We start from the raw sequence: 27739 nt of genomic DNA on the forward strand, positions 1-27739 counted from the left end.
AAGGGACCCAGCACCGATCCCTGAGGTACCCCACTGGACACAGGCTTCCAGTCACAAAAGCAACCTTCGACCATCACCCTCTGCCTCCTGCCACTCAGCCAGTTTAGGAACCAATGCGCCAAGGCCCCCTGGATCCCATGGGCTCTTACCTTCTTGACCAGTCTCCTATGCGGGACTTTGTCAAAAGCTTTACTGAAGTCCATGTAAACCACATCCACAGCATTTCCCTCATCCACACACCTAGTCACCCCCTCGAAAAATTCAATCAGATTGGTCAGACATGATTTACCCTTGGCAAAGCCATGCTGACTATCCCTGATTAATCCTTGCCTCTCCAAGTGGAGACTAATTTTGCCCCTCAGAATTTTTTCCAATAATTTCCCTACCACAGATGTTAGGCTCACTGGCCTGTAATTCCCTGGTTTATCCCTGCTACCCTTCTTGAATAATGGTACTTACGTTAGCTGTTCTCCAGTCCTCTGGTACATCCCCTGTGGCCATAGAGGTTCTGAAAATTTGTGTCAGAGCCCCTGCAATCTCCTCCTTTGCCTCACACAACAGCCTGGGATACATCTCGTCCGGGCCTGGGGATTTATCCACTTTTTGGCCTGCTAAAACCGCTAGTACCTCCTCCCTCTCGATGCTAATATGTTCAAGTATGTCACAGTCCCCTTGCCCGACTTCTATGTCTACATCGTCTTTCTCCATAGTGAACACAGAGGCAAAAAATTCATTTAAAACCCCACCTACTTCATCTGGCTCTACGCACAGCTTGCCACTTTGGTCCCTAGTGGGCCCTACCCTTTCCCTGGTTATCCTCTTGCCCTTAATATACTTATAAAACATCTTAGGATTTTCCTTTATTTTGCTTGCCAGTGTTATTTCATGGCCCCTCCTCGCCCTCCTAATTTCCTTTTTAAGTATGCCCCTGCACCTTTTATACTCCTCTAGGGCTTCCTCCGTCTTTTGTCTTTTGTAACTGCCAAAAGCCCCCCTTTTTTTCCTAATGCATTTTTGTATATCCCTTGTCATCCAAGGTTCCCTTTGCTTGTTGGTCCCACCCTTGACAGGAACATGTTGGTGTTGTACTCTCTCTATTTCCCTTCTGAAAGCCTCCCACTGTTTTGATGTGGATTTTCCTATAAGTAGCTGCTCCCAGTCCACTTTGGCCAGATCCTGCCTTATCTTATTAAAATCGGCCTTCCCCCAATTTAGAACCCTTATTTCCGGGCCGTCTTTGTCTTTTTCCATGACCACCTTAAATCTCACCGAATTATGGTCACTATCGCCAAAATGCTCTCCTACAGACACTTCCACCACCTGCCCGGCTACATTCCCCAGAATTAGGTCCAGTACCGCCCCCTCTCTTGTAGGACTTCTACATGTTGGCTCAAAAAGCTCTCCTGGATGCACTTTAAGAATTCTGCACCCTCTAAGCCTTTCACACTCTGACTATCCCAATTTATATTGGGGAAGTTGAAATCCCCCACTATTATTACCCTATTATTTTCACACTTTTCTGAGATTTGCCTACATATCTGTTCCTCTATCTCCCCCTGACTGTTTGGGGGCCTATAGTACACTCCCAGCAAAGTGCTTGACCCCTTTTTGTTTTTAAGTTCTACCCATATGGCCTCATTAGAGGAACCCACTAATATGTCATCCCTCCTTACAGCAGTAATTGACTCCTTAATTAATATTGCAACACCCCCTCCCCTTTTACACCCCCCTCTGTCTCGCCTGAAGATTCTATACCCCGGAATATTCAGCTGCCAATCCTGACCCTCCCTCAACCATGTCTCTGTGATAGCAACAATATCGTACTCCCATGTGTTCAACAACAACTTCAGTTCATCCACCTTATTTGCAAGACTCCTTGCATTAAAATAAATGCCTTCCAGCCCTGCCATATTCCCTTTTGCCTTCACATCTTTGCTCTGCCTTCCCTGCTGACTTGGTTTTTCCTCAGTATTTGGCTGTACATCACCCCCTACTATAGCTCCACTCTGTATCCCATCCCCCTGCTGAGTTAGTTTAAACCCCCCCCAGCAGTGCTAGCAAACCTCCCCGCAAGGATATTGGTTCCCCTCTGGTTCAGGTGTAAACCGTCCGCCTTGTACAAGTCCCACCTGTCCCAGAAGCAGACCCAGTGATCCAGGAAACTAAAGCCCTCCCTCCTGCACCATCCCTTTAGCCACGCATTCATCTGTTCTATCCTCCCATTCCTATACTCACTAGCACGTGGCACCAGGAGTAATCCAGAGATTACAACCTTTGAGGTCCTGCTCCTCAATCTTGCCCCTAGCTCCCTAAATTCTTGCTGCAGGACCTCATCCCTCTTTTTACCTATGTCGTTGGTACTAATGTGGACCACGACCTCTGGCTGTTCACCCTCCCCCTCCAGTATGACCTGCAGCCGCTCAGTGACATCCTTGACCCTGGCACCAGGGAGGTAACAAACCATCCTGGATTCACGTCTACGGCCACAGAAACGCCTATCTGTTCCCCTTACTATAGAATCCCCTACCACTATAGCTCTCCCACTCTTTTTCCTCCCTTCCTGGGCAGCAGGAGCACCCCCAGTGCCAGGAAGCTGGCTGCTGCTGCCTTCCCCTGGTGAGTCATCCCCCCCAAACAGTATCCAAAGCGGTATACTTGTTTGAGAGGGGAATGGTCACAGGGGTTTTCTGCACTACCTGCCTACTTCTATTGCTCTGCCTGATGGTCACCCCTTTCCTTTCTTCCTGTGCAGCCCTTCCCTGCGGTATGACCAACTCACTAAACGTGCTATCCACGAACTTCTCAGCATCGTGAATGCTCCACAACCCATCCACCCGCAGCTCCAGCTCCTCAATGCGGTCTGCTAGTAGCTGCAGATGGATGCATTTCCTGCACACGTAGTCACCAGGGGCAGTGTCCCTGAATTCCCACATGGAGCAGGAGGAGCACATCACGGGGCTGGGCTCTCCTGGCATGACTTAGTAAATTAATTTAAATTAATTAAAGGGTATCACCAATTAAAGATATCTCTAAGGCGCTTGTATAGTCTACCAACAGTACCTGCTACACCAGAAAAGACCCTAGTAACTATAAACTACAGAGTTTAAGTTTAAAAAAGAGAAATACTCACCAACCAATCACTTACCTGCTCCCTGATGACGTCACACACTGATTTCTTTTTACCTCTCTCCCCGCTGCTGAGTTGGTACGCCTCGCCTCTCTCCGGTATTTGTACCCGGCTCCTCCTCGCTGCTCCCACTGCTCAAAGTGGTCTCGGGCCTCGCCTCTCTCCGGTATTTGTACCCGGCTCCTCCTCGCTGCTCCGAGTGTCGGCGGGAGGCTCGAGTGGGAAGTTTGAAAAAGCTTCAGAGACCAGGTAAGGTTTACCAATCTCCAGACTCGGACCTCAGAGTGAAGGAGAGAGGTAAAAAGTAATCCAAGTGTGACGTCACCAGAAAGCTGGTAATTGATTGGTTGGTGAGTATTTCTCTCTTTTGAAGCTTAAACTCTGTGGTTTATAGTTTCTAAGGTGCGATATTCATCATCTAGAATCGGGGCAGAGGGTATTTAAGAGTGATATTAATAAATTTAATTAATTACATAGAATGGGAGATCAGGCGATGTGTTGCTGCTGCAATATGTGGGAGCTGGTGGACACCATTGATGCTCACGGTGATCACATTTGCAGTAAGTGTTGGCTGCTCGAGGAATTCCGGCTCTGTGTTGAACAGCTGGAGTCCGAGCTTCAAACACTGAGACACATCAGGGAGGGGGAGAGTTACCTGGACTCTGTGTATCAGGAGGTAGTCACACCAACTAGATTAATTAATTCAGATGTAGTCCATGGCCAGGGTCAAGATGGTGTGACTAGAAGTGAGGCAGGTACGGGGATCCAGGAGGTAGTGTTGGAGGAGCCGCAGCCCTTGCCCTTCTCCAACAGGTTCGAGGCACTTACTCCCTGTGGGGACAGGAGCAGGGACTGCAGGGAGGATGAGCAACTCGGCCACAGCACCGTGGAGCGGGGGGGCCATTCAAGTGGGGGGAGATAAAATAAATGTTGTAGTGGTAGGGGATAGTATCGTCAGGGGGATAGATAGAGTGCTTTGCAGCTGAGAGCGAGAGTCCCAATGGCTGTGTTGCCTGCCCGGTGCCAGGGTTAAGGACATCTCCTCTGGGCTGGAGAGAAACTTGGAGTGGGAGGGGGAAGATCCAGTTGTCGTGATCCATGTTGGTACAAACGACATAGATAGGACAAGGAAGGAGGTTCTGCTGAGGGAGATTGAGCAGCTAGGGGCCAAATTAAAAAGCAGAACCCCAAGGGTAATAATCTCTGGATTACTACCTGAGCCACGTGCAAATTTGGCTAGGGAAAATAAAATTAGAGAGTTAAATGCGTGGCTCAAAGCCTGGTGTGGGAGAAATGGGTTTTGCTTCCTGGGACACATGTTGTATCCGTGTGTTAATGGAGACACGGAATGCAGGAGTTGGTTTACAGGTGTTTATTGAACAAAGTCTGGAGGTGAACTAAAAGATACAAGACACTATACAGGCTTATATAGCCCGAGTGGCCACTACCGGCATTACAGTACACAGGGGCTCTTAAAGGCACATACACCACAATTCCTCCCCTTTAAGACAACCAGTACATAACATTTTAAGTAATCATTAATTAACATGTTTGCAAGAACAATAATCTACACATTTGCTGCAGTTAATCAATTATAAGTCAGTCTCTCTGGAGGCTTCCTGACACGGTCCAGATAACGCCTCGGTGGTGTAGTAGGTTCTTTTGGCAAGGTCGATTCGGCTTGAATGCCAGTGTCAGGTTCATCTGGCTCCAGTATCACCGGATCAGAGGTAGATACTATGGGTATCTCTGCTTCATCATTAGGTGTATAGAGTTGTGGTGTAGGTTGTCCCTTTTCGGATGACTCTATGATCTGGTCAGCATGGCGCCTTATTATGCTTTCTCCAATGTCCACGGTATACATCAGCGGTCCTAGTCGTGTGCAAATAGTTCCAGGCTGCCATTTCTCAGTACGGTAGTCCCGGGCCAAAACTTGTTGACCTATCTGGAAGGTTCTAGTTGGCCTTTCATTCATGCCTTGAAATTGCCGGTTCTCTACATCCCTTCTGATGTTTGGCTTGATCATATCCAGCCGGCATCTTAGTCTTCTATTGAAAAACATCATGGCGGGAGTTTGGTTTGTAACCACATGTGTTGCATTCCTGTATGAAAACAAGAAGTTATCTACCTTATGTTGTAGATTTATGTCTTCATTACCCATGGCCGTTATGGCCTTCTTGAAGGTCTGGACAAACCTTTCAGCTAATCCATTGGTGGCAGGATGGTATGGGGCGGATGTGTAGTGCTTAACCCCATTGATTTTTAAGAACTTCCTGAATTATTCGGACACAAATTGTGGTCCATTATCAGAACAGATCTGTTCAGGCAGCCCATTCCTGGAAAATATGGTCCTTAATACGGTGATGGTTTTTTCCGTGGTGGTGGAGGACATCTTTATTACCTCCGGCCACTTGGAGTGTGCATCAACCGCAATTAAGAACATTGAGTCCATAAATGGACCAGCAAAGTCGATGTGTACCCTTTGCCATAGAGATGAGGGCCACTCCCATGGATGTAGAGAGGCTTGTGGTGGGTCATTTTGGACCTCCTTGCATCCTCGACAGCTCTTGGTCATTTCTTCGATGTCTCCATCGATACCTAGCCACCACACAAACGCTCTGGCTAGGTTCTTCATTTTCATTCCACCCAGATGCCCCTCGTGAAGCTCCTTTAGCACTTTATCCTGGAGTTTGGGTGGAATCACCGCTCTGGATCCACACATCAAGGTTCCTCGGCACACTGACAGCTGTTCTCTTCTTTGCGAGAATGCTGGCAACAGTGGTTCGCCGTGTGCTGGCCATCCCTTCACCGTTAAATCGTAGACTCGTGAGAGAGTCGGGTCATTTCTCGTTTCCTTTTCAATGGTAGAATTTGTTACTGGTAGACATTCCACAATGTTTGAGTGGAACATCTCCACTGGGTCCACTGTAGTTGCCTCTTCTACCATTGGCAACGGTAGGCGCGATAACCCGTCAGCATTCCCATGCTGTTTTGATCCTTTGTATTCTATGTAATATTGGTGTGCCCCTAGGAAAAGGGACCACCTCTGTAGCCTTTGCGCTGTCATAATGGGAACGCCCTTTTTAGGGTTGAATATGGAGACGAGGGGTTGATGGTCAGTCAAAAAGGTAAATTTTTGTCCGTGTAGGTAATGGTTGAATTTCTTCACTCCCCATACCAGACTGAGCGCTTCCCTGTCGATCTGGGCATAGTTACGCTCAGCTGAGTTTAATGAGCGTGACGCAAAAGCTATCGGCCGCTCCGAGCCATCAGGGAATCTATGGGATAATACTGCTCCTATGCCATAAGGGGATGCATCGCATGCCAGTCTGATTGGCAGTGATGGGTTGTAATGAGCCAACACTTCCTTGGACGTGATCAAGCCTTTGCATTTATGGAAGGCACGTTTACAGTCTTCGCTCCATTTCCAAATTACTCCCGTTTGTAGCAGTGCGTTAAGAGGGTGCAGAACAGTTGACAAGTTCGGTAAAAATTTATGATAGTCATTTATCAATCCCAGGAACGACCTTAATTGTGAGACATTTTCAGGTGCTGGGGCTTTTATGACTGCTTCAATTTTTTCAGGTGACTTATGCAACCCTTCTTCGTTAATTATATGGCCACAATATGATATTTGTTTCTGGAAAAATTCGCACTTGGGGCGATTTGCTCATAGGCCCCGTTCTCTCAGTCTAGTGAGCACCTGCTCCAAATTGGCAAGGTGCTCGTTTTCGTTTTCTCCTGTTACAAGGATGTCGTCTAGGTAGCATTGAGTCCCCAGAATCCCTTGCAGGACTTGCTCCATAGCTCTTTGCCAGATAGATGGAGCTGATGCTAATCCAAAAACCAGTCGATTGTACTGGTACAGGCCTTTGTGTGTGTTTATCGTGAGATAGTTTTTAGAGGCCTCCTCAACCTCCATCTGTAGATATGCCTGTGCCAAGTCAATTTTGGTGAAACGTTTCCCTCCGGATAGTGAGGCGAAAATATCTTCTATCCTTGGAAGAGGATACTGTACCATGTGAAAGACCGGGTTTACAGTCACCTTGAAGTCCCCACAGATGCGAATTTTTCTCTGTTCTTCAGATTTATCATTATTCAACGTTTTCTTCATGACCGGGATGATGGGTGTTGCCCACTCGCTCCAATCTATCTTGGATAACACGCCTGCCTTTTCCAAATTCTCCAGCTCTGCTTCGACTGCTGGACGAATTGCGTATGGCACCGGCCTTGCCTTAAAACACTTGGGAATTGCTGCATCTTCCACTTTTATTGAGGCGGTGACGCCTTTCAATGTTCCTAGTTCCTGTTGAAACACTTCCTTGGCGTTGGCCAAGATGTCCTTTAATCGTTCAGGTTTGACGTCATCATCATTTTTTTTCTTACTGGTCACCGTCAGTGCCTGAATTGAGTGCCAGTCTAAACGTATCTTCCTGATCCATTCACGTCCCAACAGCGGTGGACCACCATCTTGCTGAACGTATAAATACAACTTCTGTATTTCCTTGCCGTTGTATACAACAGGCACACTTATTTTCCCTCTGGGGTATACTTTCTGCCCCGTATATGTCTTCAAGAAAATGGATGTGTCTTTCAAAGTTATATGCGGAAATAGCCGCTCGTAATCCCATCAACTTATGACGGTCAGAGCTGATCCTATATCTAGCTCCATTTTAACTGGGGACCCCGCTATCGTGAGGGTAACACAAATGGTCTGGTAATCTTCTTTGGCAATTACATTATATAATTTGAGACAGCTTCGTCTCTTGTTTCCGGAGTCGCTATCACTCTTCTGGTCTTCAGATCTACTGTCCATCATTATTTGTACCTTTCTGTACTTTTCTTATTGATTTTTTTTCTGTCAGTGAATTTTTTGTTTCCAGATCGGCATACACGTGCAATGTTTCCCATCTTTCCGCATTGCCTGCATGCTTTGTCCTTGAACCAGCAGTCCCTCTGGTCATGGGTGGATCTGCCGCAGCGATAACATCTCTCGAAATCCCGTGTCATTTCATGGGTGCCGAAGTCCTGTGGCTTTTGCTGTATCTCTGCAGCTCCTCTTGCTGCTGCTTCGTATGATACAGCCACACTGAAAGCCTTGTCCAGTGTCAATTCTTTCTCAGAAAGTAGCCTTTTTTGTGTTCCTTCACTTAGGAGACCGCAGGCGAATTTGACTCGTAGAGAATCTGCCAGTCCTGCCCCGAATTGGCAGTGCTTTGACAGCTTTCTTAATTCGGTGAGGTAATCAGCGTTACTTTCATTCTTGTGCTGATTCCTCCTGAGGAATTTGAATCGTTCCACTATCAGCAGCGTTGTTGGGTTTAAGTGCTCCTGTAGGGTATCAACAATCTCCTTAAAATTCTTGTCCATCGGTTTGGCTGGAGTGATTAAGTTTTGTAACAGCCCGTATGTCCTTGCGCCCATCAGATTTAGAAGTACCAATGCGTTTTTTTATCATCCTCTACTTCATTCGCTGTGCAATATATCTCCACTCTTTCCACATGTGGTCAAATCCTCTATATCACTATCGAAAGCAGTAATATTGCCAGTCTTAGGAATCCTGAAAAAAAATGGCGCCTCCACGCTTTCCTTTCTTCCCTGCCGAGAAAAAATGGCACCTCCCGCGCTTTCCCGCCGCTGACAACGCTGTTCTCCGTGGTTTTTATTTACACAGATAACTTTAATCGTTGGAGACTCGTTCCCGCCGGACTCTCTGGGAGTTTTCCCTCCCTCTGCTTGGTCCGAACGCCGACCTGCTTTGCAGCGCCGGCTGTCTCCCGAGTGCTCCACCCTCTGTCTCTGTTTGCCTCCGCCTTCCGACTCGCTGCTTGGCCCTGCTGCAGAGCCACCCGATCGAGCCCCAGCCCCGCCGCCCAGGAAGGATTAGTGCAGTACCTGCCACCAGCCCGGCTAGCTGGTGATACCACAAGTTTTTTTTTTTTCTTTGACCTTCGTCTGAGGAATCGATCTCCTTGAGGTGCTGCCGAATTGCAGCTACGTCCGTTTCCAATTCGTCGCCACTGTTGTATCCGTGTGTTAATGGAGACACGGAATGCAGGAGTTGGTTTACAGGTGTTTACTGAACAAAGTCTGGAGGCGAACTAAAAGATACAAGACACTATACAGGCTTATATAGCCCGAGTGGCAGTACACAGGGGCTTTTAAAGGTAAATACACCACAACACTGGCATCAGTACTGGGACAGGAGAGAGCTATTCCATTGGGACGGACTTCACTTGGCCAGTGCTGGGACTAGAGTCCTAGCGATTCGAATAACTAGGGCTGTAGAGAGGGCTTTAAACTAATTAGTGGGGGAGAGGTATTAAGAGAGCGAAAATTTAAAATGACAGCGGAGAAGGCAATAGAGCAAGGTAGCAGTGGGGAAATTAAAATCTAGAGCGTGTCAGGAAGGGACAGAATGTATAATGATAAAGGTAAAGTAGTAAAAGGGGTAAAAGCAGGAATAAATTGTCAGAAAACATATTTGAAAGTTCTTTATCTGAATGCACGCAGCATTCGTAACAAAATTGACGAGTTGACGGTACAAATAACTACACATGGGTTTGATCTGGTGGCCATTACGGAAATATGGCTGCAAGATAATCATGACTGGGAACTAAACATACAAGGGTATTTGAAAATTGGGAAGGACAGACAGGAAGGAAAGGGAGGTGGGGTTGCTATGTTAATCAAGGATGGAATCACTGCAATAGTCAGAAATGTTATTGGGTCAAAGGATCAGGATAGTGAAATAGTTTGGGTGGAGATAAGGAATAAGAAGGGGAAAAAGTCACTAGTGGGCGTAGTCTATAGGCCTCCTAACAGTTGCAACTCTGTTGGTCGGAATATAAATCAGGAAATAGTTGGGGCTTGTAATAAGGGAACAGCTGTAATCATGGGGGATTTTAACTTTCATATTGACTGGACTAATCAAATTGGGCATGGCAGCCTTGAGGAAGAGTTCCTAGAGTGTATTAGGGACGGGTTCCTTGAGCAGTATGTAACTGAACCAATCTAGGGACAGGCAATCTTAGATCTGGTCCTGTGTAATGAAACAGGATTAATAAAAAATGTCCTAGTAAAGGATCCCCTTGGAATGAGTGACCATAATATGTTTGAATTCCAAACTCAGTTTGAGGGTGCGAGAGTTGGATCTCAAACCAGCGTACTAAGCTTAAATAAAGGAGACTATGAAGGTATGAGAGTAGAATTGACTAAAGTGGACTGGGAAAACAGATTAAAGTGTAAGACGGTACAAGAGCAGTGGTCTACATTCAAGGAGATATTTCACATCTTTCAAGATAAATATATTCCACTGAGGAAAAAGGGGAGTAAAAGAAAAGACAGCCATCCGTGGCTTAGTAAAGTAATAAAGGATAGTATCCGACTGAAAACAAGGGCATATAAAGTAGCCAAATCTAGTGGGAGGATAGAAGATTGGGAAGCATTTAAAAGCCAGCAAACAATAACTAAAAGATTAATTAAGAAAGGGAAGATAGTTTATGAAAGTAAACTAGCAAAAAATATGAAAATAGATAGCAAGAGTTTCTACAGCTATATAAAAATAAAAAGGGTGGCTAAAGTGAACGTTGGTCCCTTAGAGGATGGGACCGGGAAACTAATGGTGGGGAACATGGAGAGGGCAAAGACGCTGAACAAATATTTTGTATCATTCTTTACAGTAGAGGACACTAAAAATATCCCAACACTGGATAAACAGGGGGCAATGGGGGGGGGGGGGAGGAGTTAAAGATGATTAAAATCACTAAGGAGATGGTACTCAGTAAAATAATGGGACTTAAGGCGGATAAATCCCCCAGACCTGAAGGCCTACATCCTAGGGTCTTGAGAGAAGTGGCGGTAGGGATTGTGGATGCATTGGTGATTATTTTCCAGAACTCCCTGGACTCAGGAAAGGTCCCGGCAGATTGGAAAACTGCTAATGTAACACCCTTATTTAAGAAGGGAAGTAGACAAAAAGCTGGAAGCTATAGACCAGTTAGCCTAACATCTGTGGTTGGCAAAATGTTGGAGTCCATTATTAAGGAAACAGTAACAGAGCATTTGGATAAACATAATTTAATAGGACAGAGTCAGCATGGTTTTATGAAGGGGAAGTCATGTTTGACAAATTTGCTCGAATTCTTTGAGGATGTAACATACAGGGTGGATTAAGGGGAACCAGTGGATGTAGTGTATTTGGACTTCCAAAAGGCATTTGACAAGGTTCCACACAAAAGATTACTGATCAAGATAAGAAATCACAGGATTGGGGGTAATATACTGGCATGGGTGGAAGATTGGCTATCTAACAGAAAACAGAGAGTTGGGATAAATGGTTCATTCTCGGGCTGGCAATCAGTAACTAGTGGTGTTCTGCAGTGCTCAGTGCTGGGACCCCAACTTTTTACAATCTATATTAACGATTTGGATGAAGGGACCTAGTGCAACATATCCAAGTTTGCCGACGATACAATGATGGGAGGGAAAGCAATGAGTGAGGATGACATAAAAAACCGGCACAAGGACATAGACAGATGCAATATAATGTTGGAAAGTGTGAGGTTATGCACTTTGGCAGAAAAAAATCAAAGAGCATGTTATTATCTAAATGGAGAGAAACTGGAAAGTGCTACAGTACACAGGGATCTGGGGGTCCTGGTGCATGAAACACAAAACGTTTGTATGCAGGTGCAGCAGGTGATCAGGAAGGCCAATGGAATCTTGGCATTTATTGCAAGGGGGATGGAGTATAAAAACAGGGAAGTCTTGCTGCAGTTATACAGGGTATTGGTGAGGCCACACCTGGAATACTGCGTACAGTTTTGGTTTCCATATTTAAGAAAAGATATACTTGCTCTCGAGGCGGTTCAGAGAAGGTTCACTCGGTTGATTCCGGAGATGAGGGGGTTGACGTATGAGGAAAGGTTGAGTAGGTTGGGCCTCTACTCATTGGAGTTCAGAAGAATGAGAGGCGATCTTATCGAAACATATAAGATTGTGAGGGGTCTTGATCGGGTGGATGCGGTGAGGATGTTTCCACTGATGGGTGAGACTAGAACTAGGGGGCATAATCTAAGAATAAGGGGCTGCCCTTTCAAAACTGAGATGAGGAGGAACTTCTTCACTCAGAGTAAATCTATGGAGTTTGCTACCCCAGAGAGCTGTGGAAGCTGCAACATTAAATTAATTAAAAATGGAGATAGTTTCCTAGCTGATATGGGAATTAGGGGTTACGGGGAGAGGGCAGGGAAGTGGACGTGAGTCCAGATTCGGATCAGCCATGAGCCTATTGAATGGCGGAGCAGGCCCGAGGGGCCGTATGGCCTACTCCTGATCCTACTTCTTATGTTCTTAAGTTCTTATTCCATTAGACTTTTACTTATTTTTGGTACCCATCAACTAGCTTCTAGTGATTTCTGTACTTGGACCCCTAGTTCTCTCTCTTCATCTAACCATTTAGAACATTCTCTGATCATTCCTTTTTAGTTCCAATGTGAATGACGTCACACATTCCCACACTGATCTCCATCTGCCACGGAAGTGCCCAGAGAGTGCAAAGCAAGGAGGTTATGCTGACACCATTCAGGATAAAGCAGCCCGCTTGATTGGCACTCCATCCACCACCTTCAACATTCACTCCCTCCACCACCGGCGCACTGTGGCTGCAGTGTGTACCATCTACAAGGTGCACTGCAGCAACTCGCCAAAGCTCCTTCAACAGCACCTTCCAAACCCACGACCTCTACCAGTTAGAAGGACAAGGGCAGCAGACGCATGGGAACATCACCACCTACAAGTTCCCCTCCAAGCCACACACCATCCTGACTTGGACCTGTATCGCCGTTCCTTCACTGTCGCTGGGCCAAAATCCTGGAACTCCCTTCCTAACAGCATTGTGGGTGTACCTACACCATATGGACTGCAGCGGTTCAAGAAGGCGGCTCACCACCATCTTCTCAAGGGCAATTAGGTATAGGCACTAAATGCAGGCCTAGCCAGCCAGCGACGCCCACATCCCATCAATGAATGCAAAAAATAAATAAATAAATAAATAAACTTTTACCAAACACTAGCTAGGCCTCGGCTGGAGCATAGTGTCCAGTTCTGGACACCACACTTTAGTAAGGCTGTCGGAGCCTTGCAGAGGACTCAGAGGAGATTTACTAGAATGGGAACAGAAATGAGGGACTTCAGTTACATGAAGATACCAGACAAGATGGAATTGTCCTCCTTAAATCAGTGAAGGTTAAGTCGAGATTTAAGGAGGCGATAAAATCTGAAACGTTTCGCTTTTTTCATAGAATAAATAAGGAGAACCTGTATTTACTGACAGAATGGTCGGTTTAAAGAAGACACAGATTCAATGCAATTGACAAAAGAGCCAGAGGTGAGATGAGGAGACATTTTTAGGCGTCGAGTTATTATGTTCCTGGAATGCAATACCTGAAATAATGGTAGAAGAAAATGCAATAGTAACTTTTAAAATGGAATTGGATAAATAATAAAAGTAGAGAAAGTCGTAGGGCTCAGGGGAGAGAACAGTGGAGTGGGACTGATTGGATTGGTCATTTAATGTTCTGGCAGGATCGGTGGGCCGTCTGAGCTGAAGGATTCTATGCTTCATCACATCGACCTCTGACTCTTTGTTCGTAAGTTTGTTTTACCTGATAAATGTGCTTGAATTCTATTTACAGCAGCAGAATTTTAGCTTGTGAAATTGCATTTGGAAGTTTTATTCTGTTAAATCGCACAACTCCCAGTAAATTAATTTCTGGAAATACATCCGCTGTTACCTGTCCACTATTGTGATGTTAATTTGTCTCTATCTTTGAAATACTGGACAAATAAACGGGGATTTCGCTATTTTAGAATACAATAGAGTTAAACAGCACAGAAAGAGGCCCTTCAGCCCATCGTGTCCGCGCCGGCCATCAAGCCCTGTCTAATCTAATCCAATTTTCCAGCATTTGGTCCGTAGCCTTGTATGCTATGGCGTTTCAAGTGCTCATCCAAATGCTTCTTGAATGTTGTGAGGGTTCCTGCCTCTACCATCCTTTCAGGCAGTGAGTTCCAGATCCCAACCACCCTCTGGGTGAATCTTTTTTTGATCAAATCCCGTCTGAACCTTCTGCCCTTACCTTGAATCTATGCCCCCCTTGTTATTGACCCCTCTACTAAGGGGAAAAATTCATTTATATCTACCCTAACTATGCCCCTCATAATTTTGTACACCTCAATCAGGTCCCCCCTCAGCCTTCTCTGCTCCAAGGAAAACAACCCCAGCCTGTCCAGTCTTCCTTCATAGCTGAAGCGCTCCAGCCCAGGTAACATCCTGGTGAATCTCCTCTGCACCCTCTCCAAAGCAATCACATCCTTCCTATAGTGTGTCGACCAGAACTGCACACAGTATTCCAGCTGTGGCCTAACCAGCATTTTGTACAGCTCCGTCATTACCTCCCTGCTGTTATATTTTATGCCTAGGCTAATGAAGGCAAGTATCCCACATGCCTTTTTAACCACCTTATCCAGCTGTTCTGCTGCCTTCAGGGATCTATGTACATGCATACCAAGGTTCCTCTGATCCCGTCTTTCCTATGGTTTTACCATTCATTGTGTATTCCCTTGCCTTGTTAGTCCCTCCAAAGTGCATCACCTCACACTTTTCAGGGTTATATTCCATTTGCCACTGTTCCGCCCTTCTGACCAACCCGTCTATATCGTCCTGCAGACTGAGGCTACCCTCCTCGCTATTTACCACCCCACCAATTTTCGTGTCATCTGTGAACTTACTGATCATACCTTTCACATTCACATCCAAATCATTAATATAGACCACAAACAGCAAGGGACCCAGCACTGATTCCTGTGGTACCCCACTGGACACAGGCTTCCAGTCACAAAAACAACCTTCCACCATCACCCTCTGCCTTCTGCCACTAAGCCAATTTTGGATCCAATGTGCCAAGACACCCGGGATCCCATGGGCTCTTACCTTCTTGACCAGTCTCCTATGCGGGACTTTATTTAAAGCCTTACTGAAGTCCATGTAAACCACATCCACTGCACTACCCTCATCCACACACCTAGTCACCCCCTCGAAAAATTCAATCAAATTGGTCAGACATAATCTTCCCTGGAAAAGCCATGCTGGCTTTCCCTAATTAATCCTTACCTCTCCAAGTGGAGACCAATTCTCTCCCTCAGAACTTTTTCCAATAATTTCCCTACCACTGATGTTAGGCTCACTGGCCAGCAATTCCCTGGTTTATCCCTACTGCCCTTCTTGAATAATGGTACCACGTTAGCTGTTCTCCAGTCCTCTGGCAATAATTTTACTCAGTCTGTTTCAGGTCCTCACCTTGTGCTGCAGCTTCCGATTCTGATTCCAGAGAGTCTGGGTAATTAGCATTGTGAAATCTGCAGGTTAATGAACACACCCTGAGTAAAGAACAGTTATACCTCACTGTTATAAAGCCGACCTTCAGCCTGATCAATACAATCCCTCCCCGCCCTGTGCTCTGGTGCAGGACTCGATCTGAATCACACACGGTCGCATACAGTTTGAATTGTTCTGATAAATTGCTGACCTGTTAATCAAAGTCATTAATCCTCTGTATGGTAACCATGACTACATTTCCCCAAAGCTCTTCCATCTGCGGTTCAGAAGAACCGACAGCGAAACCGTGTCCTGGAGCGTGAAGCAGTTTCAGAACTTCAACTAGATTTCATTGCTCACCATAAAACCAGTTTATTATCGGACTAGAAAAGGGGCAAAGCTACCAAGGGACAAAGATCGCTGATTATAATCTCCAAGAAATTGCCTCTAGTTAATGAGTAACGGTCTGGGCCTTTGATTTGGATATATTTCTTAAGGCTAAAGGGATCAATGGATACGGGGAGAAGGCAGGGACAGGGTACTGAATTTGGATGAGCAGCCATGAGCACATTCAATGGCAGAGCAGGCTCCAGGGGCCGAATAGCCTACTCCTGCCCCTATCTTCTATGTTTCTATATTTCTAATCCATTATTACTTTCCCCACCTGCTGCAATCCTCATGTTACCCTTGCCCTTCATCCTCTCCTGCTCCGTGCCCGATCATTCCCACATCGATTAACCCTCAAGCTCTGTGTGTGCTCCGCCCCCTACTTTACTTTCCAATTACCCCAAGTCTGATTAGCTCCCCCCCTCCTGCTGCATGTCTGATTTCCCCATTCACCTCATCGGATACATCAAAGCTGGTCAATGTGCTACAGCGTCACACTAATATACACATAATTCCCAAACCCACCCCATGCTATCTTCACCGTATGTTGTTACAAACTCGAGAAATCTTAAAATGGGATCGTAGACATTTGCGGCACTGATGGACCCATCGTGTCTGTACCGGCTGAAAAAGAGTTATCGAGCTTAATCCCACTTTCCAGCTCTGTCCAGAAATGGTACCGACAACAATGCACCAGCATTACCCAGCTGGATAATGTTTTCTTTAATATTCTTGTTTATTTGACCACACATCTCCCTGTTAAAATTTCCACTTGTGGTACTTTGTCTATTTTGTAGTTTCACTAGGTCAGGGTCTCATTCTACAGTTCAGTTATACCCCCTCGTTCTTGATTCCCAGATCAGAGGAAATGGTTTCTCTCTATCTACGCTATCGAATCTTTTCAACGTTTTAAACACCTAGGTCAGATCTGCCCCTCAACATTCGATACTCAAGCGAATATATGCCAGGCTTTTGTAACCCGCCAATCTGTCTCCATACCATTGAGCCCCACTCGTTCTCCTAACTCCCTAACAATTTCTAATCCAAGTCAAAAGGCTGCCTCCATTTCCATGCGCTCTGATCTTTGCCAATTATGGGTCCTTATGTGAGGTCCCTTATTGAATGCCTTCTGCAGGACCATGTAGATAACATCCATAGGTACCTTAATAGTGAGTTCTTCAAAATATTCAACTAGATTAGTTAGATATGACTGAGCTTTACTAAAGCCATGATTGCTCTCTCTGATCAGCTGATTTTACTCAAATACTCTGTCACTCTATCCTTAATGACCGATTCTAGTAGCTTCCCCTCAACCGACATTAAACTGGCATGCATGTAGTTACCTTTTTTTCTATCTCATCCATTTTAAATATTGGGGTGGCAATAGCAATTTCCAGTCTAACAGCACAATTCCCGAATCAAGAAAGCTGTGAAAGATTCTGACCAACGCTTCTGCATTTTCCACCCCCACTCTTTAATAACCATTGGTTGAAATCATCAGCTCCCAGTGATTTATCTATCTTAAGCCCCATTATTTTTTCCTTTAGCATTTTTACTGTTATATATGCAGTAATTTCCTCTCATTGATTTAATGTTATTTTCCATTCTATCAATGTTATTTGTCCTTTTCATCTACTGTGGAAACCGGTGTAAATTATTAGTTACTAGCTGAAGTGCCCGGCGGTGCCGAGGCTTTTTCAAGGGCATGTTGTTGTTGGAAGAGAGAGAGAGAGAGCGCGACTGGGGGGGGGGGGGGCGGAGGGAGAGAGAGAGAGAGAGAGAGAGAGAGCGCAACTGGGGGGGGTAGAGAGAGAGCGACTGGGGGGTAGAGAGAGAGCGACTGGGGGGGAAGAGAGAGAGAGAGACTGGGGGGAAGAGAGGGCGGGGGAAGGGGAGGGGAAGGGCGGGGGGGGAGGGGAAGGGCGGGGGGGGAGGGGAAGGGAGGAAGGGCGGGCGGGAGGGGGGGAAGGGAAGGGGGGATGGGAGGAGGGGGGAAGGGAGGGCGGGGGTGAAGGTGGGGGGAAGGGCGGGCGGGGGGGAGGGGAAGGGGGGGGAAGTGCGGGCGGGCGGGTGGGGGGAGGGGAAGGGCGGGGGGGAAAGGAGGGGGGCGGGGGGAAAGGGAGGGGAGGGGAAGGGGGAGAGGGGGAACGGCGGGGGGGGAAAGGAGGGGGGAGGGGAAGGGCGGGGGGGGAAAGGAGGGGAGGAGGGGGGAAGGGGGGAAGGGAGGGCGGGGGGGAAGGGTGGGCGGGGGGGAGGGGAAGTGCGGGCGGGCAGGGGGAAGGGCGGGGGGGGAAGGAGGAGGGGAGGTGGGGAGGGCGGGGAAGGGAGGGTGACCGCCCCGCTCCAGCGGCCCGCACTCCCGTTGCCGGGGTAACCCGATCCGCACTCTCGAGAGCCCCGCCCCCCCCCGCCCGAGCCGAGCGCGGAACAGAGTCTCACCTGCTCCTGCTGCGCGCGCACCCTGACCCTCGTGGCTGACGCCGTTGCCCCGGGTAACGTGACACGGGGGGGGGGGGTGAGGTGCTTAGCAGCAGCCCAGTTACCTAGCTCGGGCCTGGCTGGGCAAGAAAGGCCCAGGCTTTCAGGCCTAAGAAAAAAACGGGCAAAGGTAGGAAAAAGAATGTTCAGGTTAGATAAAATATTTACAAATGAGTGATTTATTTTAAAAGAATTTAATAAATTGAATTTTATTTTGCTGGAAATGTATATTTGAAAAGAAAGATGCAGAAAGCAGGAAAAAGAATGGAAGCAAGATGGCGGCTACTCACCTCGGTTCAGAACGATAAGGCCCGCCCACACATGCACCGATTGGTCGACCGTCAGGTGACCAAAGCATCGGATTGGTCAATCGTTCCGTCACTCGACCATAGGAGGGCCCGGCCGCACGCACGCGGCAGCAAGCCGCCGTACGATTGGTCAACCTCGAGGTCACTCTGTCGCTAATGAGCGGATAATGAGATACTAATGAGCGGAATGTTGAAGGTTTTTCGGATACCGCGGGCGCGATTTTAGCCCGGCCGAAACGTAAATACGCTTAAAACCATCTCGGAAGCGTAAGCTTTCTTTGGAGGTAACGCGCGCGTAGGAACGCCCTGTAACTTTTGAGCGCATAGCCCCCAGACGCACACGCGATGACAGACAGATAGACAGATCGACCGATTTATATATATAGACTAGCTGAAGTGCCCGGCGGTGCCGAGGCTTTTTCGAGGGCATGTTGTTGTTGGAAGAGAGAGAGAGAGCGCGCAACTGGGGGGGGGGAGGGAGAGGGGAGAGAGAGAGAGAGAGAGAGAGAGCGCGCGACTGGGGGGGAAGAGAGAGAGCGACTGGGGGGTAGAGAGAAAGCGACTGGGGGGAAGAGAGAGAGAGAGACTGGTGGGAAGAGAGAGCGGGGGGGGAAGAGAGGGCGGGGGGAAGGGGGGGAAGAGAGGGAAGAGAGGGCGGGGGGAAGGGGGGGAAGGGAGGGTGGGGGGAGGGAAGGGAGGGGGAGGGAAGTGAGGGGGGAGGGAAGGCGGGGGGGAGAAGGGGGGGAAGGGAGGGGGAAGGGAGGGCGGGGGGGGGGAGGGGGGAAAGGGGGGAGGGAAGGGCGGGGGGAGAGGGGGGCGGGGGAGGGGGGGAAGGGAGAAGGGCGGCGGGAGGGGGAGGGAGTGGTGGAGGGAGGGAGGGGGCGAAGGGAGGGGGAGGGAGGGGAGAGGGGAGGGGGAGGAAGGGAGGGGGAGGGGGAGGAAGGGAGGGGGAGGGGGGAGGAAGGGAGGGGGAGGGGGGAGGAAGGGAGGGGGAGGGGGGAGGAAGGGAGGGGGAGGGGGGAGGAAGGGAGGGGGGAGGAGGGGAGGGGGGAGGAGGGGAGGGGGGAAGGGAGGGCTTGAGGCTGAGAGACGGCCACGGCCACGCCCTTTGCTGGGGTAACCCTGCCGCGCCGCCCCGCACTCCTGAGAGCCCCGCTCTCGAAGCCGCAGCCACTCCGCCCCGCACTCCCGAGAGCCCCGCTCCAGCGGCCCGCACTCCCGTTGCCGGGGTAACCCTATCCGCACTCTCGAGAGCCCCGCCCCCCCCGCCCGAGCCGAGCGCGGAACAGAGTCTCACCTGCTCCTGCTGCACGCGCACCCTGACCTCGTGGCTGATGCCGTTGCCCCGGGTAACGTGACATGGGGTGGGGGGGTGAGGAGCTTAGCAGCAGCCCAGTTACCTAGCTCGGGCCTGGCTGGGCAAGAAAGGCCCAGGCTTTCAGGCCTAAGAAAAAAACGGGCAAAGGTAGGAAAAAGAATGTTCAGGTTAGATAAAATATTTACAAATGAGTGATTTATTTTAAAAGAATTTAATAAATTGAATTTTATTTTGCTGGAAATGTATATTTGAAAAGAAAGACGCAGAAAGCAGGAAAAAGAATGGAAGCAAGATGGCGGCTACTCACCTCGGTTCAGAACGATAAGGCCCGCCCACACACGCACCGATTGGTCGACCGTCAGGTGACCAAAGCATCGGATTGGTCAATCGTTCCGTCACTCGACCATAGGAGGGCCCGGCCGCACGCACGCGGGCAGCAAGCCGCCGTACGATTGGTCAACCTCGAGGTCACTCTGTCGCTAATGAGCGGATAATGAGATACTAATGAGCGGAATGTTGAAGGTTTTTCGGATACCGCGGGCGCGATTTTAGCCCGGCCGAAACGTAAATATGCTTAAAACCATCTCGGAAGCGTAAGCTTTCTTTGGAGGTAACGCGCGCATAGGAACGCCCTGTAACTTTTGAGCGCATAGCCCCCAGACGCACACGCGATGACAGACAGATAGACAGATCGACTGATTTATATATATAGACTAGCTGAAGTGCCCGGCGGTGCCGAGGCTTTTTCGAGGGCATGTTGTTGTTGGAAGAGAGAGAGAGAGAGCGCAACTGGGGGGGGGGGGGGGAGGGAGAGGGGGGAGAGGGGGGGAGAGAGAGAGAGAGAGAGAGAGAGAGAGAGAGAGAGCGCGCGACTGGGGGGGAAGAGAGAGAGCGACTGGGGGGGTAGAGAGAAAGCGACTGGGGGGAAGAGAGAGAGAGACTGGTGGGAAGAGAGAGCGGGGGGGAAGAGAGGGCGGGGGGGAAGGGGGGGAAGAGAGGGCGGGGGGGAAGGGGGGGGAAGAGAGGGCGGGGGGAAGGGAGGGTGGGGGGGAGGGAAGGGAGGGGGAGGGAAGTGAGGGGGGAGGGAAGGGCGGGGGGAGAAGGGGGGGAAGGGAGGGGGAAGGGAGGGCGGGGGGGAGGGCGGGGGGGAGGGGGGAGGGGGGAAAGGGGGGAAGGGAAGGGCGGGGGGAGAAGGGCGAGGGGTGGAGGGGAGGGAGGGGGCTGGAAGGGAGGGGGGGAAGGGAGGGGGGGAAGGGAGGGGGGAGAGGGGGAGGGGGGAGGAAGGGAGGGGGGAGGAAGGGAGGGGGGAGGAAGGGAGGGGGGAGGAAGGGAGGGGGAGGGGGGAGGAGGGGAGGGGGGAGGAGGGGAGGGGGGAGGAGGGGAGGGGGAGGAGGGGAGGGGGGAAGGGAGGGCTTGAGGCTGAGAGACGGCCACGGCCACGCCCGTTTGCCGGGGTAACCCTGCCGCACCGCCCCGCACTCCTGAGAGCCCCGCTCTCGAAGCCGCAGCCACTCCGCCCCACACTCCCGAGAGCCCCGCTCCAGCGGCCCGCACTCCCGTTGCCGGGGTAACCCTATCCGCACTCTCGAGAGCCCCGCCCCCCCCGCCCGAGCCGAGCGCGGAACAGAGTCTCACCTGCTCCTGCTGCGCGCGCACCCTGACCCTCGTGGCTGATGCCGTTGCCCCGGGTAACGTGACATGGGGTGGGGGGGGTGAGGAGCTTAGCAGCAGCCCAGTTACCTAGCTCGGGCCTGGCTGGGCAAGAAAGGCCCAGGCTTTCAGGCCTAAGAAAAAAACGGGCAAAGGTAGGAAAAAGAATGTTCAGGTTAGATAAAATATTTACAAATGAGTGATTTATTTTAAAAGAATTTAATAAATTGAATTTTATTTTGCTGGAAATGTATATTTGAAAAGAAAGACGCAGAAAGCAGGAAAAAGAATGGAAGCAAGATGGCGGCTACTCACCTCGGTTCAGAACGATAAGGCCCGCCCACACACGCACCGATTGGTCGACCGTCAGGTGACCAAAGCATCGGATTGGTCAATCGTTCCGTCACTCGACCGTAGGAGGGCCCGGCCGCACGCGGCAGCAAGCCGCCGTACGATTGGTCAACCTCGAGGTCACTCTGTCGCTAATGAGCGGATAATGAGATGCTAATGAGCGGAATGTTGAAGGTTTTTCGGATACCGCGGGCGCGATTTTAGCCCGGCCGAAACGTAAATACGCTTAAAACGGTCTCGGAAGCGTAAGCTTTCTTTGGAGGTAACGCGCGCGTAGGTACGCCCTGTAACTTTTGAGCGCATAGCCCCCAGACGCACACAGAATGAGAGAATGACCGAGATATATACTGCTGTGACCTGGTTAACTATTACCGTTTCATCTGTGTTTCTCTTTTGTGGGCCACATCTCCCTCAGACACCCTCTTAATCTTAGTAAAAATGTCTATGAATATAATATCAGCTTTTATATTACTTGCAAGTGTTTGTTCTATTTCCCTTTTTCAGATCTTAATATTTTCTTTATGTCCTTTGCTGTTTTCTATATGTCTCCCAGTCCTCTGGATTACTGCTTTTCTTGATATTAGTGACAGTCACTTCATTTCGATTTATTCTGCTTCTTCCATCATATGCTGACCATGGTTGTTTGTCTGTACAACTGCAATTCTTGCTCTTTAGGGATGTGTATTGGATGACCAGCAAGGTCCTACCCACAAAATGAAGAACAGATAGAATCCAACCAATTAACGCCCTACCAGCCACCTCACAATGATCAGCAAAGTGAGGAATGAACTCATCAATCGCACCATCAAACAACATTCTCTCATCAATAACCTGCTCAGGGACACTCAGTTCGGGTGGTCCCTGAAATCCTCGGATCCGGACATGGTCGCAGATACAAGAGTTAAATACCAAAGCAGAGGTGACCGTTAATCCCCTCGACAGCAAGACAATATTTGACTCGGTTTGGCACCAAGAGCCCCAGCATCCTGAGGTCAATGCGGGTCAAAGGTGGATCTCCCGTGGCTGGAAACTTTGGATTTCGGTGATGGTTATGCTAACTGTGTTATGTTGAAGAGTCTCGATCTAAGTTTTTGCTCATATCCGTGTCATAAATGGGAAATATACGTTTAAATACTGTTCACAGCAACATAATTTTAGAGTGGGAGTTTCCATTTTGAGGTTTTAATCTGTTAAGTGGCGCTGCTTCCATTGAGTTAATTTCTGAAATAAACAATCCTTTCTTACCTCACTCAAAATGGACACTGCAGCATTTCAATATCATTGAAAAATCACAATAAAATCAAGGTGATGAGTCCAGTCCTGTTTATTAAAGCACTATAATTGTGCTCAGTATATTCTGGGTCCTTACCTTCTGCTGCAGCTCCTGATTCTGGTTCCAGAGAGTCCGGGTAAGTTAGCGTTGTGAGTTCTGCAGGTTACTGAACACACCCTGAGTAAAGATCAGTTCCACATCACAGTCATTAACCCGACCTTCAGCCTGATCAGTACAATCGCTCCCCGCCCTGTTCTCTGGTGCAGGGCTCGATCTGAATCACACACGGTTTTATTTGAATTGAATTAATCTGATGAAATGCTGATCTTTTAACCAGTCATTAATATTAATTGCGACAACAATGACTACATCTCCCCCCACCCCCAGCTCCTCCACCTGCGGGTCAGAAGACCCCGCGGAGAGACCGCGTTCTGTAGCCAGAATCACTTTCGTGTCTCAATTCGATTTGATGACTCACCATAAATCTTCACTATTATCGGAGTATAAAAGGGCAGAGATAGCCAGGGACAAAGATCACTGTTAGTTAATTGGAATCAAACATCAGAGGGAAGGGCACAGTGAGCTCTCGGAGTTAACACATTGATGTTTTGCAATTACCTTCCCTTTCGATCATGAGCTGTTTCTTTGACGTGATTCTAACTCTGTGTAAATGTATATCATTAGGATCGCGGAATTATTCACCTGGGTGTCCGGCTTTTTACAATGTTCACCTGATTTGGATTGACATGGAGTTCCCAACTCCTGTAACATGACTAGTTACCTGTCAGTTTCCAATGATGGTCATTTATTAGCAACAAAGCAATGATTATAAAATCCGGGAGATAATCTCCAGTTAATGAGTAACAGTGTGGGCCTTGATCAGGTTGTTCACACCCAGGAGTATCAAGCTCCAGGTTTCACTGACTGGATCTGAATCAGCAAATGTGTGCGGTAAACAAGTGAACCATCTGTATCATTGGCCAGTTAAATTTTATTGGTAGTGCTGTAAATTTACATTTAATTCCATTTTTAAAAACGGCCAACAAATTCAATTCATTATGAGACTGAGTAACTCTGAACATTAAATACATTTCCTAATTATAATTAGCATTTAACTTAAATAATATAAACTTTATAAAATATCTCCCGACATCTCTGTGTCTGATTCCCCTTCCTCTTCACCCTGCCGCTCCTTCCAGTGCTTCATCTCTGGTTCCCCACCTATTCTGTTCCTGCTGTTTCCATCCCTCCCCCACCTTTTTTACAATCCTAATTCTCCCCTTTGCCTTCCTTATCTCCTGCATGGTTCATGATTCAGCCCTTGCATCCGTTCGCTCTCCGACTCTGTATCTGATGCTCCCTGTCTTTCCTTTTCCATCTCCTCTCGACCTGATTATCTTCCTTGCTTCCCTCTCCATGTTGCTTCATGTCCCCATTCACCACAAAGGACACATCAAAGCTGTTCAAATTACTACAGCATCACACTAAGTGTGCGCATAATCGCTCAATAACTACAGAGCCCATCTCATATTATCTTCACCGAATGCAGTTATGGATTGGGAAAATGGCACCGACAAGACCAGGCTAGTAGCAGCCTAATGTTCCTCTTCAGTATAAATTTATTTTTGCTCGCAAATCTCCATATTAAAATGGTCCATTGTTTATCAGTCAACTCGCTTGTCATCTCCCCCTGCCCCACATAGGTCCTGGTTGGCCTTTTCGAATCGCTGCAAACCTTGTGGTGATGATGCTACTAGGATTTTGCTAACAAGGCAATGCAGGATTTTCACTCAACAACGATGAGGGGACCATAACATGTGCCTAAGTTAAGATCGGCAGTAACTTGCAGGGGATATTGGAGCAGCGGGTATCTCACAACTTCGCTGCTCTAATCCTTATCAGTGGTAGACAGAGTAGATATGAGAGACGGTGCCAATTTCGCTTTGTGAGATGCTGTGAATAGTGCATCCTACAGCAATAGTGCACTGCTGGTGGACGAGGTGGATATTGCAGACTTAGAATCAAGCAGACTGCTTTGTCTTGTATTACTCCGAGCTTTATGAGTAGTGTTGTGGGTATATTGTTAAGATAATTGCTGATAACTTCATCACATTCTTAACCTGTGACCTGAAGCTGGTGGAGAGGCTTTCAGCAGTCAGAGAGCGAGATGCTTATTGTGGAGAACTCTTCACTTGTAGTGTTGATAAGGCTGTCCCCGTTAATCAACTACTCGATGGTGACCTCCGTGATGTTGATGGGGCGGCACTAAGCGATTTGGTTGCTGCGAAATGTTGGAGCGAGTTTGTACCTTTTCCTGTTAGAGCTGGTAATTGCCTGGCACTGACACAGCACAGACATTACCTGCCTCTTGTTACACCTGGAAAATGTCCTGGTCCTGAAAAAGCCTGTCATAGGCTGCTTCTTTATGTATGGAGTAGTAAATGGAGCAGGGCACTGTTGTGTTATCAGAGAACGGACTGACTCGAGAACTTATGACAGGTTCACTAGCCTGACCCCTGGGATGAGAAGATTACCTATGAGGAGAGATTGAGTAGACTGGGCCTATACACTGTGGAGTTTAGAAGAATGAGAGGTAATTTCATTGAAACATATAAGTTTCTGAGGGGCATTGACAGGGTATAAGCTGATAGGTTGTTTCCCCTGGCTGCAAATATTACATTCTTATCGTTGTTTTCAAATCCCTCCATGGCCTCGCCCCTCCCTATCTCTGTAATCTCCTCTAGCCCCTCAACCACCTGAGCTATCAGCGCTCCTCAAATGTTGACCTCTTGAGCATCCCTGATTATCATCGAGCAACCATTGGTGGCCGTGCCTTCTGTTGCCTGGGCCCTAAGCTCTGGAATTCCCGCTGTAAATCTCTCCGTCCCTCTATCTGTCTTTCCTCCTCTAAGACACTCCTTAAAACCTAGCTCACTGACCAAGGATTTGGTCATCTGCCCTAATTTCTCCTTTTGTGGCTAGGCCTCAGATTTTGTTTTCTAACACTCCTGCAAAGCACCTTGGGACGTGTCACTACGTTAAAGGCGCTATATACATACAAGTTGTTGTTGTTGTTGCCTGGCGATTCTAGAAGTAGGGCGCATGGTCTCGGGATAAGGGTTTGGCCATTTAAGACTGAGATGAGGAGGAATTTCTTCACTCAGAGTGTTGTGAATCTTTGGACGTGGATGCTGAATCGTTAAGTATGTTTAAGGCTGAGAGATTAATTGTTGGACTCCCGGGGAATCAAGGGAACAGTTGGGAAAGTGGAACTGAAGTCGAAGTTCAACCAATGATCGTATTTAATGGCGGAGAAGGCTCGAGGGGCCGTATGGAATACTTCTGCTCCTAATCCTGATGTTTTATGTGACATTCTGAAAAATATTTAAAATGATAAGTTTTCTAGTCTTTCCTTGGCTGTAGTTTTCGCTACAAACTAAAATTCGTATTCACTACAGATTTGCGTCTATCGAGCAGGCAGATTCACTTTCCATCTAACGATGTTATCACCATGCTGCTCAAAGTAGTGTTTGACACAATGCGCCTGTTTCTATTGACTTGTCCATGCGGCAGTGTGTTGTAAATCTAGTTATAGTGAGTCTTCACAGAACTTTGAACTGCAATGTGTGGTTAAATCGTTTAACGATTCTGCAATTTTTTATCAAACTTCGGAATGAATTTTTGCCCTTGCAGCTCACGGTACTGATAAGAAAGTGGGAGTAAAATAATTTGTCAGTGTGACACACAATCTTTGCAACAATGTGCAGAAGCTCCACGAGTCTGACTATTCAGCAACATCTCAATTTTATCTCAAATATCTGACAATTATCTTTTGCATTTATTACTTTCACTATCTATCAATCATAGTTACATAAATCTTTCAGTATTGGTCTAATTCAGAAATATATATTATTCCGTTTGGATTCAGAAACAGGGTGAAAATCGTAATATGATTTTGGATGATTAGCTTTTAACTTTTGATCGCCAATCGTGATTTCTCATTCATATGGAAAAAGGCAAACATTACAGTTAGGAGCTGAGTTCCCAATGTTTTGTATCATTAGGACGTTTACCAGAAGACACGGGCCCTAGTCCACGTCGCCCAGAAACTGTATGAAGTGGCGGGTGTAGGTGAGACCCGCATCTGCAGAAATCTTACCGAGGCAGGAGGTTAAAATTATCTCATTGGTTCTGCGCTAATGGAAACATGATTTGACAATTTATCTAAATTGCTGGTCATGTCATAAAGTCATAGAGACATAGAGATATACAGCACAGAAAGAGGCCCTTCGGCCCACTGTCTCCACGGCGGCCATCAAGCCCCGTCTATTCTAATCCAATTTTCCAGCATTTTGTCCATAGTCTTACATGCTATGGCGTTTCAAGTACTCATCTAAATGCATTTTGGATGTAGTGAGGGTTCCTGCCTCTAGCACCCTTTCAGGCAGTGAATTTCAGATTCCAACCG

General features: G+C 47.9%; 1 protein-coding gene and 1 long non-coding RNA gene across 2 annotated transcripts in view; one reads left to right on the plus strand and one right to left on the minus strand.

Annotated features, from left to right (window-relative positions):
* LOC147096593 (NACHT, LRR and PYD domains-containing protein 3-like) overlaps positions 1 to 23582 on the minus strand; it is a 118753-nt gene extending 95171 nt beyond the window's left edge. The window contains exon 1 of the mRNA XM_085975390.1: positions 23368 to 23582. The gene's annotated coding sequence lies outside the window, so the exon portion shown is untranslated. The remainder of the gene's footprint in view (positions 1 to 23367) is intronic.
* LOC147096594 (uncharacterized) lies at positions 13712 to 23598 on the plus strand. Its single transcript, XR_015074946.1, has 2 exons — positions 13712 to 13779; positions 22674 to 23598. It is a non-coding gene; the product is annotated as an uncharacterized LOC147096594 (long non-coding RNA).
* Positions 23599 to 27739: the final 4141 nt, after the last annotated feature.

This window comes from Somniosus microcephalus, unplaced genomic scaffold (genome assembly GCF_052327205.1).
Source record: "Somniosus microcephalus isolate GS21.2 unplaced genomic scaffold, FLI_Smic_1.0 unresolved_chr1, whole genome shotgun sequence".
Lineage (NCBI taxonomy): Eukaryota > Metazoa > Chordata > Chondrichthyes > Squaliformes > Somniosidae > Somniosus > Somniosus microcephalus.